Source organism: Oncorhynchus masou, chromosome 5 (assembly GCF_036934945.1).
Source record: "Oncorhynchus masou masou isolate Uvic2021 chromosome 5, UVic_Omas_1.1, whole genome shotgun sequence".
Lineage (NCBI taxonomy): Eukaryota > Metazoa > Chordata > Actinopteri > Salmoniformes > Salmonidae > Oncorhynchus > Oncorhynchus masou.
In genome coordinates this window covers 25,652,332-25,664,405 of record NC_088216.1, presented here as the reverse complement: position 1 = coordinate 25,664,405, position 12,074 = coordinate 25,652,332, and the positions used below count along the sequence as shown (strand labels likewise).

The 12,074-nt window shown below is 46.4% G+C and overlaps 1 pseudogene; it reads left to right on the top strand.

Moving 5' to 3' along the window:
• Nucleotides 1–11,900, top strand: part of LOC135537961 (serine/threonine-protein kinase N1-like) — a 55,611-nt pseudogene extending 43,711 nt beyond the window's left edge.
• The last annotated feature ends 174 nt before the right edge of the window (nucleotides 11,901–12,074 follow it).

Below are 12,074 nucleotides of genomic sequence, written 5' to 3'. Positions count from 1 at the left end.
TGACAGTTGGTGCTTAAAGCTAGTGAGGGAGATAAGTGTTTCCAGTTTCAGAGATTTTTGTAGTTCGTTCCAGTCATTGGCAGCAGAGAACTGGAAGGAGAAGCGGCCAAAGAAAGAATTGGTTTTGGGGATGACCAGAGAAATATACCTGCTGGAGCGCGTGCTAAAGGTGGGTGATGCTATGGTGACCAGCGAGCTGAGATAAGGGGGGACTTTACCTAGCAGGGTCTTGTAGATGACATGGAGCAAGTGGGTTTGGCAACGAGTATGAAGCGAGGGCCAGCCAACGAGAGCGTACAGGTCGCAATGGTGGGTAGTATATGGGGCTTTGGTGACAAAACGGATTGCACTGTGATAGACTGCATCCAATTTGTTGAGTAGGGTATTGGAGGCTATTTTGTAAATGACATCGCCGAAGTAGAGGATTGGAAGGATGGTCAGTTTTTCAATGGTATGTTTGGCAGCATGAGTGAAGGATGCTTTGTTGCGAAATAGGAAGACAATTTTGGATTGGAGATGTTTGATGTGGGTCTGGAAGGAGAGTTTACAGTCTAACCAGACACCTAGGTATTTGTAGTTGTCCACGTATTCTAAGTTAGAGCCGTCCAGAGTAGTGATGTTGGACAGGCGGGCAGGTGCAGGCAGCGATCGGTTGAAGAGCATGCATTTAGTTTTACTTGTATTGAAGAGCAATTGGAGGCCACGGAAGGAGAGTTGTATGGCATTGAAGCTTGCCTGGAGGGTTGTTAACACAGTGTCCAAAGAAGGGCCAGAAGTATACAGAATGGTGTCGTCTGCGTAGAGGTGGATCAGAGACTCACCAGCAGCAAGAGCGACATTATTGATGGATACAGAGTAGAGAGTCGGTCCAAGAATTGAACCCTGTGGCACCCCCGTAGAGACTGCCAGAGGTCCGGACAGCAGACGCTCCGATTTGACACACTGAACTCTGTCAGAGAAGTAGTTGGTGAACCAGGCGAGGCAATCATTTGAGAAACCAAGGCTGTCGAGTCTGCCGATGAGGATGTGGTGATTGACAGAGTCGAAAGCCTTGGCCAGATCAATGAATACGGCTGCACAGTAATGTTTCTTATCGATGGCGTTTGACCGCTGACCCATTACGTTTAGGACCTTGAGCGTGGCTGAGGTGCACCCATGACAAGCTCTGAAACCAGATTGCATAGCAGAGAAGGTATGGTGAGATTCAAAATGGTCGGTAATCTGTTTGTTGACTTGGCTTTCGAAGACCTTAGAAAGGCAGGTTAGGATAGATCTAGGTCTGTAGCAGTTTTGGTCAAGAGTGTCCCCCCCTTTGAAGAGGGGGATGACCGCAGCTGCTTTCCAATCTTTGGGAATCTCAGACGACACGGAAGAGAGGTTGAACAGGCTAGTAATAGGGGTGGCAACAATTTTGGCAGATAATTTTAGAAAGAAAGGGTCCAGATTGTCTAGCCCGGCTGATTTGTAGGGGTCCAGATTTTGCAGCTCTTTCAGAACATCAGCTGACTGGATTTGGGAGAAGGAGAAATGGGGAAGGCTTGGGCGAGTTGCTGTGGAGGGTGCAGTGCTGTTGACCGGGGTAGTACTAGCCAGGTGGAAAGCATGGCTTGACGTAGAAAAATGCTTATTGAAATTCTCAATTATAGTGGATTTATCAGTGGTGACAGTGTTTCCTATCTTCAGTGCAGTGGGCTGCTGGGAGGAGGTGTTCTTATTCTCCATGGACTTTACAGTGTCCCAGAACTTGTTTGAGTTAGTGCAAATTTCTGCTTGAAAAAGCTAGCCTTGGCTTTTCTAACTGCTTGTGTATAATGGTTTCTAGCTTCCCTGAACAGCTACATATCACGGGGGCTGTTCGATGCTTATGCAGAACGCCATAGGATGTTTTTGTGTTGGTTAAGGGCAGTCAGGTCTGGGGAGAACCAAGGGCTATATCTGTTCCTGGTTGTATATTTCTTGAATGGGGCATGCTTATTTAAGATGGTTAGGAAGGCATTTAAAAAAAAAATTAACCAGGCAGCCTCTACTAACGGGATGAGATCAATATCCTTCCAGGATACCCCGACCAGGTCGATTAGAAAGGCCTGCTCGCTGAAGTGTTTCAGGGAGCGTTTGACAGTGATGAGTGGAGGTCGTTTGACCGCTGACCCATTACGGATGCAGGCAATGAGGCAGTGATCGCTGAGATCTTGGTTGAAGACAGCAGAGGTGTATTTAGAGGGCAAGTTGGTTAGGATGATATCTATGAGGGTGCCCGTGTTTAAGGCTTTGGGGAGGTACCTGGTAGGTTCATTGATAATTTGTGTGAGATTGAGGGCATCAAGCTTAGATTGTAGAATGGCTGGGGTGTTAAGCATGTTCCAGTTTAGGTCGCCTAGCAGCACGAGCTCTGAAGATAGATGGGGGGCAATCAGTTCACATATGGTGTCCAGAGCACAGCTGGGGGCAGAGGGTGGTCTATAGCAGGCGGCAACGGTGAGAGACTTGTTTTTAGAGAGGTGGATTTTTAAAATCTAGAAGTTCAAATAGTTTGGGTACAGACCTGGACATGACAAGGGATCGTTGTTAAAATGTAGCAGGGTGAATGTGGTGTTGAGGATGGGATTTTCACCCTAAGTGGCTTTAGTGGTTGGTTAGCCAATGACTTCCACTTCCACACACATACACTTTCAACAACAGACCCCCATCACACACTCGCATAAAGGTAAACACACACTCCCTCTGTATATACATAAATGCGTGCGCAAGCACACACACACACACACACCCTTTACGGTCAGTCAGAAGGGTCTCTGGCACCCAGCCGAAGACCTTATTAGGAGATAAAGGAATTCAACCACATACCCAGCCACCTTTCTCATCTGTGTCTCTCTCTCGCTCTCATATTCAACCACATACCCACTTCTCTCCTGTTTGCCCCTCTCTACTTGACTCTCTTCCTTCCCCCTCTCACTCTCTCCTTCACTCTCTCCCTCTCTCTCTTTGTTTCTCTCTTCCTTCCCTCTCTGCCCTCTCACTCTCTCCTTCACTCCGTCCCCCCATTCTCCTTCTCTGTCTGTCTGTCTCTCTCTTCCTCCCTCGGTTTTATCATCGGCATTATTCCAACACATATTGATGAAACGTCTCTACCCCTCTGCTATTCCGCAGTCTGAATTAAAAGGATGTGTCATCTTGAGGTTATGTCCCAGTACTCCTGGAGAGGAGCCACATTTTCCCTGTCTCTTTTAACACATCACCAGTGACGGGTGAAAGCAGAATGGTAGAAGGACCGCTCCAGTCTAGTCCGTTCACCTGTCAAGTCAGGTCAGATTAGTGGTTGTGACAGAAAGCATGAAGTACAGTACCTAAACTACACTGACCCCCTTTCTCTCAGGGCTAGAGTTTTCCTGATAAATAAAACATTCCGTTTTTTATTTTTTATACCTCAGTGTATATCAGAAACTCTAAAACTATTACTGAAGTTAACCGATGTCGATCACATGCTCTCTTTCTCTCTCTCTTTCTCTCTCTCTCTCTTTCTCTCTCTCTCTCTTTCTCTCTCTCTCTCTTTCTCTCTCTCTCTTTCTCTCTCTTTCTCTTTCTTTCTCTCTCTTTCTCTCTCTTTCTCTTTTCTCTCTCTTTTTCTCTCTTTTTTCTCTCTTTTTCTCTCTCTCTTTCTCGCTCTCTCTTTCTCTCTCTCTCTTTCTTTCTTTCTCTCCCCCCCCCAGGTAATCAGGACATATGTGGTGTGGAGCTGCGTATTGAGGAGCTCAGGCATCACTACAGAGTAGAACACGCTGTGGCAGATGGAGCTAAGAATGTCCTCCGGCTACTGGGGGCCAGCAAGGTCCAGGATAAGAAGGCCCTGTCAGAGGTACACACCACATACATGTGCAGACACACAGAACATGAACACACAAAACAGAACTCATTGCGTGCAAACTCACTCTACATGGATGCATATGAGTCCATACATACTGTACATAATTACCTTCACGTCCGAACACACACTTACAACCCCATTCTCCAGTGTTGTGTTCATTGGGTACAAACAGGTGAAAATGTGTCCAAACAGAATCTGAAGATAAACCTTATTTTGAAGTTAATTTAAACTTTTTCATGCCTACCGTACATGACCCTGGTTTGGTTTTTAGGGTCTCATCCCTATCCTTCCAAATCCCCAAATCTCTCTACCTCCAGGCTCGGTCATTTGTAAACCCACACTTCTATACAGTACATACACTCCTGGTCTATTTTCGAGCATCTCACCCCACTCTCCCCCTCATCTCTTCCAGGCCCAGTGTCGTCTGAGCGAGGCGTCTCAGCGGTTGGACCTCCTGAGGGACTCTCTGGACCAGCGTCTGGCCGACCTGCCGGAGGACCACCCCAAGGCCTGCCTCATCAAGGAGGAACTAGTCCTGGCCTCTTCCCCGGCCTTCAGCTCCCGCCACAGTGCCCCATACCTTCACAACCAGTACAGCACCCTCAGCAAGCCCTCCCCGCTCACTGGTGAGAGACACTGGTCTAAATGTGTCAATAGGATTGACTGCACACACTGTCAATAGTATCCAACACATTCAATAATCTACTAATATAATATACCATTTAGCAGACGCTTTTATCCAAAGTGACTTAGTCATGCGTGCATACATTTTTACATACATTCACACTCGTTCTGTTTCACTGGCGTCATGCCCTGGCTTATGGATTGTTCTTGATTGTGAACTATTGATAGTGGTTTCGTAGCGGTTAGCTTCACAATGCCAAAGCGGGCACAATATCTAGATTATTTCAAATGAACTTTGATAGGAGCATCTTTACATCAAGTGATTAAGCTTTCGCTTTAGGTTCGATGGTGGTGTCTCGGGAACATGACCCATGTGCTTACTGTCTTTCTCTGAACCCGCCCCCTTGTCTTCAGGTACTCTCCAGGTGCAGCTGCTGGGCTGTGTGGGGGTGTTGGAGGTGGTCCCGGGCGCAGTAAGGGCACGGCGGTCATGCTGCCCTGCTACAGCCCCGGGGAGGGACGCTCCTTCATGAACCGCAGCAGCAAGAGCAACCTGTACGGACGCAGCGGGAGCGTCAGCGGCAAGACTCCCAGCAAGACTGACGAACTCTCCTGTGAGTGGCTCGGGTAGAGCGTGTGTGTCAAATGAACCATACCGTTACCATGGAATTACCCATATGGATTGTGCTGTTAAATGGATGTTTATGTACAGGTGTATTTGTGTAATGTGTGTGTAATAAATGTGTGTGTGTGTGTTTGTAGCGGAGGTGAGTGCGGTGCTGAAGATGGATAACTCAGTGGTGGGTCAGACAGCCTGGAAGAGTGTAGGGGAGCAGGCCTGGGACCAGACCTTCACTGTGGAGCTGGAGAGGGTGAGAGGTCACACACACACACACACACACACACACACACACACATACAGAGAGAAACACAGACACACATACAGACAATGCTTAGACAAGTACAAATGTCCTCTCTGTCTCTCACACACATGTACTCACTCATACACACAAAATAAACCAGTCTTCACACACTCTTACTCCTACACTTCGGAGTCAGCTCTCTGAAGATGTATCATGTGTCTGTGTGTGTCTTAGTTGGAACCTGTTACATGTGTGTGTTCCAGTCCAGGGAGATGGAGATAGCAGTGTACTGGAAGGACTACCGCTCGCTGTGCGCTCTCAAGTACCTGAAGCTGGAGGACTTCCTGGACAACCAGAAACACAGAGTTCAGCTGGAGCTGGAGCCTCAGGGACTGCTTCTGGCTGAGGTAGGTTTCAACACACACACAGACACACACACACACGCTGTGAACTTGATGTCATTAAAGAAGTATCAAAACCGTGTTTGGTAATTGAGTTGATAGATCCATTATATAGAGTGCAGGTGTGATGTTTGTGATTTTGTTGTTCAGGTGATATTCTTCAACCCGGTGTTTGAGAGAGTCACACGCCTTCAGAGACAGAAGAAGGTCTTCTCCAGACAGCACGGTGAGAGAGGGCAGGGAGAAATCCAGAACCTACTGGTACAGTGGATATCTTACTTCAGTATTTCCCACAGAACTAGGATGAGATTGTATTTCTATGGCATTTTTTATTGTGATGAAAATGGAAGGGTTGACTTTACCATAGCATCCCCTTGTGGTCATAACAGATTTAACAGCATGGTGTCTTTTAAAAAATGGGTGCGTTTGCTGTGGTGTAGAGCTGGATTTATTGTGTGTGATTGTGGTGTGTGTGTTTGATCTGTTCCGGTGTTGTTTGAACTGTTCCGGTGTGTGTTTGAACTGTTCCGGTGTGTGTTTGAACTGTTCCGGTGTGTGTTTGCACTGTTCCGGTGTGTGTTTGCACTGTTCCGGTGTGTGTTTGCACTGTTCCGGTGTGTGTTTGCACTGTTCCGGTGTGTGTTTGCACTGTTCCGGTGTGTGTTTGCACTGTTCCGGTGTGTGTTTGCACTGTTCCGGTGTGTGTTTGCACTGTTCCGGTGTGTGTTTGCACTGTTCCGGTGTGTGTTTGAACTGTTCCGGTGTGTGTTTGAACTGTTCCGGTGTGTGTTTGCACTGTTCCGGTGTGTGTTTGCACTGTTCCGGTGTGTGTTTGAACTGTTCCGGTGTGTGTTTGCACTGTTCCGGTGTGTGTTTGAACTGTTCCGGTGTGTGTTTGCAGGCAAGGCTTTCCTGAGAGCTCGTCAGATGAACGTTGACATTGGGACCTGGGTCCGACTGCTGAGGAACGCTATCCCCACCGTCAACAACACCGGAACCTACAGCCCCAATGCACACAACCTCAACTCTGGGTAATACACACACAGACACACGACTTGGTGTGTGGCCCACACAAGCAACTTGTACCCAAGTATCTACTCCTCAAATTCATCCCTCTACTTGTTGAATGAACTCCACGTAGCATGCTGTGCACTCTGAACCCTGTAGCTAACTACCCTTTTGTGTCTGTATGTATGTGTGTGTTTGCGTATACGCACGTGTGTGTGTGTGTGTTTGCGTATATACGCACGTGTGTGTGTGTGTGTTTGCGTATATACGCGCGTGTGTATGTGTGTGTTTGCGTATACGCACGTGTGTGTGTGTGTGTTTGCGTATATACGCGCGTGTGTGTGTGTGTGTTTGCGTATATACGCGCGCGTGTGTGTGTGTTTGCGTATATACGCACGTGTGTGTGTGTATGTTTGCACGTGTTTTCAGGGAGATCTCAGTGGAGAAACTAAGTCTGGACAGTGACTCTCCAGTCAGACATGATTACAGGAGAGACTCTGATAATAACACCCCGGTGAGAGAGGGACAGAAAGACACCAAACCCAATAAGAGAATATCAAAATACAACGTGAGAGGAACCTCACACACTTTCTCTCTCTCACTCCTGGCTTTGCTTCTTCCCTCCATCTCTCTGTCCCCTTCTTCTCCCTCTGCCCTCTTTTTCTCAGGAGCGGTTGCCAGTGATTGAGCCCTTCTCTCCCCCAGACCTCACCCCTGATCGCCCTGCCCAAACCCCCCCTCTGAGCAGGTGTGCACCCACACTCGTTCCCACAGATGCGGCCAATATACAGACACACTAATAGTCATTTACATACACCTATACACACACACACACACACATACACAATGGTTTCACACACACAACAATGTTATATTGGCAGCTACAAGTGACCATGTGCCTTCCAGGCACCTCCGTTAACATATGAACTGTTGACTGCAGTACAGACCTCTGGCCATGCTGGGCCAGTCACTGTGTTTACTGTGTAGATATAATTGATTGTGGTAATGTGTGTGTCTCTCTACAGTAAACATAAGAAACCCCTGTGCCTCCAGGACTTCAGGCTGATCGCTGTGCTGGGACGGGGACACTTTGGAAAGGTACGCTTTTCTAACCTCCCTCTGGCCTTAAAGTTCAAATAAACACTTTGATTTAGTCTGAAATGTGACACTTGAGCCATTTTGGTTTTACTTGTCTTCTCTCTTAGGTGCTGCTGTCAGAGTATAAGAAGACAGGAAGTATATACGCCATCAAGGCCCTGAAGAAAGGAGACATTGTAGCACGGGACGAGGTGGAGAGGTACGTGTTTCTCTGTGTGTGTGGACCTTTCATTTATGCATTTACAAACGGGACTTGTTTTTACATGACTGCAGCAATTTGTCATCACACAGGGCTTGAAATTGATCTCTGAAAGCACAGATCTCATGTTCACCACCTCCGTTGTTGTTTTCCTCCTCCCCCTGCCTCCAGTCTGATGTGTGAGAAGCGTATATTTGAGACGGTGAACGTCTCCCACCACCCCTTCCTGGTCAACCTGTTTGCGTGTTTCCAGACCCCGGAACACGTGTGCTTCGTCATGGAGTACACGGCTGGCGGTGACCTCATGATGCACATCCACGCTGATGTCTTCACTGAACCACGGGCTGTGTACGTAGTGCCAGAGTGTGTGTGTGTGTACTCCATTTTGTTTTTTGAAGAGGTGTCTTACATGTTTCTGTCTCTGTCTACAGGTTCTATTCAGCCTGTGTGGTTCTGGGGCTGCAGTTTCTCCATGACCACAAGATTGTGTACCGGTGAGTCAACGACACACTCAACACACATCTACTCTCTTAGTGTTCCAACCAAGTCCCTGACCGGTCTGTAACGTCTCCTCCCTCCTCCAGAGACCTTAAACTAGACAACTTGCTGCTGGATACAGACGGATATGTAAAGATTGCCGACTTTGGACTCTGTAAAGAAGGTGAGTGGTCAGAAGTTTGTTGAGTCTTTACACTTCTATGACGCGTACGTCTGGATACCTAGTGTGTGTGTGTGTGTGAACACTTATGTGAGTGCGAGTTTTGTGTGTGTCTGCCTGTGTGTGCGTCTCTTCCTGCCTGCATGCGTAACACTGTGTAATAACATCTCCCCCTCTATAGGGATGGGCTATGGGGACAGGACCAGTACGTTCTGTGGTACTCCAGAGTTCCTGGCCCCTGAGGTCCTGACCGACACCTCTTACACCAGAGCAGTGGACTGGTGGGGCCTCGGAGTCCTCGTCTATGAAATGCTGGTGGGAGAGGTGAGACATCTTTGAAGAGTTGGACAAAATATAGCTATGGAAGGACAGAAAATATCTTTTCACTCTTTATTTGAGTAGACCTATTCAATGAACGTCACTTGGTAGCAGTATACATACAGTGAACAGAAATGTACTATCTTTTCTGTGATGCGACACATCCCCTTGGGTTTGGTTATTCTGTCTATTATTGTGAGGTCAGATATTTAGAAATTGGGTTCCCACACAACTGTCTGAGTGTATTTCTCTGCTAGTCGCCCTTCCCTGGTGACGATGAGGAGGAGGTGTTTGACAGCATCGTGAATGATGAGGTCCGCTACCCACGATTCCTCTCCACAGAGGCCATCGCCATCATGAGGAGGGTAAGTGGCCACACACACACACACTCACACCATAAGTCCATGGTCGGTTGCACCTCACAGATTTGTCCATTTAATGATGGTAATGTTGTAGTTCTTGTCTCTTTAATTCATGATTTTGTTTACCTGGGAACAGCAGTTCTGATAAGACTCTCTCAATAACCCCTATAATTCTCTCGTTAGCAAGTTTAGTATAACAGCAGGTAATTTGACTTATATAATGGTTGTGTGTGTGTGTGTGTGCGTGCGTGCGTGTGCGTGCGTGTGTGAACAGCTGTTGAGGAGGAACCCAGAGAGAAGACTAGGCTCTGGTGAGAAAGATGCTGATGAGATAAAGAAACAGCCTTTCTTCCGGGTGAGTCAGAAATCCGTGACACCATATTCATCTTTTCCATTTCTCTTCATCATACTTTTTTTTTTTTTACAGGAACATGTTTTTCCACCATGATTGAGCTTTTTGTTAACCCTCTTTTTTCTCTCTCTTTCTCTCTCCTCCAGGGTCTGGATTGGGAGGCCCTGCTACAGAGGAAGCTGCCCCCTCCCTTCGTTCCCTCCATCAAGGGCCGAGAGGACGTCAGCAACTTCGACGAGGAGTTCACCGCTGAGCCTCCCACCCTGACACCGCCGCGCGAGCCCCGCACGCTCTCCCGCAAGGACCAGGACGGCTTCTGCGACTTCGACTACGTCTCCGACCTCTGCTAGGGGTCGAGAGGTCGTGACCGCTATCACGTCATCATATGAGGGTCATGGGGTCACGGCAGTCTGCAAGGGTGGTCTGCTGCATCCACCACACTGTGAATGTGATATGAGAAACTGAGAAGGGTCGGTCTGTAGTGTAGTCTGTCTGTGTAGGAGGTATGAACTAGAGGAGATTAATGCAGACCCAGGCCAAGACTGTGGCTGTGTTGCTATGTACACTCTGTGGCTGTGCTTTTGTCTTTTTGTTTTTTTGTTTGTTTGGATACACTGCAGCAGCATCTCACATAACTGTGAGAAGGGGCCCATCAAGAGGACTAGTGGTTGATGGGAAATTAAGTTCTGTTACAATGAGACATGACTATGTTTTCCAAAGGAAAAGAAGAAAGAAAAAAATAAGCTGTGACACCCGTTAAGCTTGTGCCACCTCCTCCCTATCTAGAACACTCCAATGGCTGTGTCCTTACAAGAACTTGTCATAACATGTGTAACTTCTACTACACAGTCAACCCATTTAACTTTGCCTTACAGTTCCATCCTCCTTTGTGCCAGTGTTGTAGTCTGCTCTGAGGATAGAGGAGGATCTCCATGTAACGTTCAGGGTTGGGATCCATTCCATTTCAATTCAGTCAATTCAGGAAGTCAATTGGAATTTCAGTTTATTTCCTGAAATGAAATGGATTGGACCCCAACCCTGGTTCCTTCATACTGTGACAAAACACAAATAATATTTGGGAGAGGGTGTGGTGGGGTATGTGCATGGCTTGAAATGATGCCTTACATTTCTACTGGGATCTATAGAAATGCATTTCATTTTGTTATTTTGTGGTCCTTAGTACCAACTGTGGTCCTTGGTATGCAATAAGGGTGATAATGTTTTACATTAATGCTAAGAGGAGAAAAGGAAGTACCTCCATCTGCCTATCAAAATGGTTTCTTGAAGGAAGGTGAATCAACAATGTGTAGAATCATTTATATATATATTACTCTACATTGTTACAATGTTGTGAACAATCACCCATCAAGTTACCCAATGCTAGTCTTGTGTCTCAAAGGGGTAAAGAACCACTGCTTGGAGGAATGGTCAATTCTGATCCAACCAGATCACTAGTGCATTCACAATGGGCAATTGTTGCCCTTTTAACATTCTTTAAAATGTTCTGATTTTAGTTATTATGGCAAAAAAATTGACGGTGACAGTTCTGTTTTTGGTTGATGATGAAGTTGTTGAGAAAAGCAACAGAGTGTTATTGAATTTATCCTGTTGCCTTTTAATTGGTCCAGTCTGAATTTTATATAAGGGTGTGTCATGTGGCAGTCTACACCTGTGCCATTTGGTCATATTTGAACACACACACAAAAGAAAAGCTGAAGGATGCATGTCTCGTTCCTAACATTTAAATATTCACACAAACACACACTGAGAGACTTTAATGCTCAAGACACTCAAATTCAATCAGTGGCATGAAGCGGAAACGGATTGAAGCAATGAATCATGCTCAATGCTTCTCCAAGTTGAAGTGACCATTAAGAACGGATCTAGGATCAGTTTGTTCTAACCGCATCCATTAGGAAAACAAAACTGACCTTAGATCAAAACTTAGAGGCAGCTTCATCCTCCAACTACAATACATGCTCATCTGCAGAAGTCATTAGAAAACATACTTGACCTCCCTTGTCTCTGTGTATGGGGGTGTGTTGTGAATCATGTTTGTCTGGCTGCAGACTACTTATCCTGTGTACGACGATACAAAAGGAAGTGAAAGTATGAGATGAGTTATTTATAAAGAAAATCTGGTGGAAAAAACGTGTGTATATGGTTTACCGTGTTTGATTGGGCGTCTCATCATCAGACCATTCTTTGTCACCTCCCTGCTATTAATGCAATACTGTATCTTCACAAGTAAGATGGTCATAAAACAAAAGTAATTTTTAGACAAGCTTTACCATGTAAACTCATGAAGAATATCCTGAAAGTATCGACT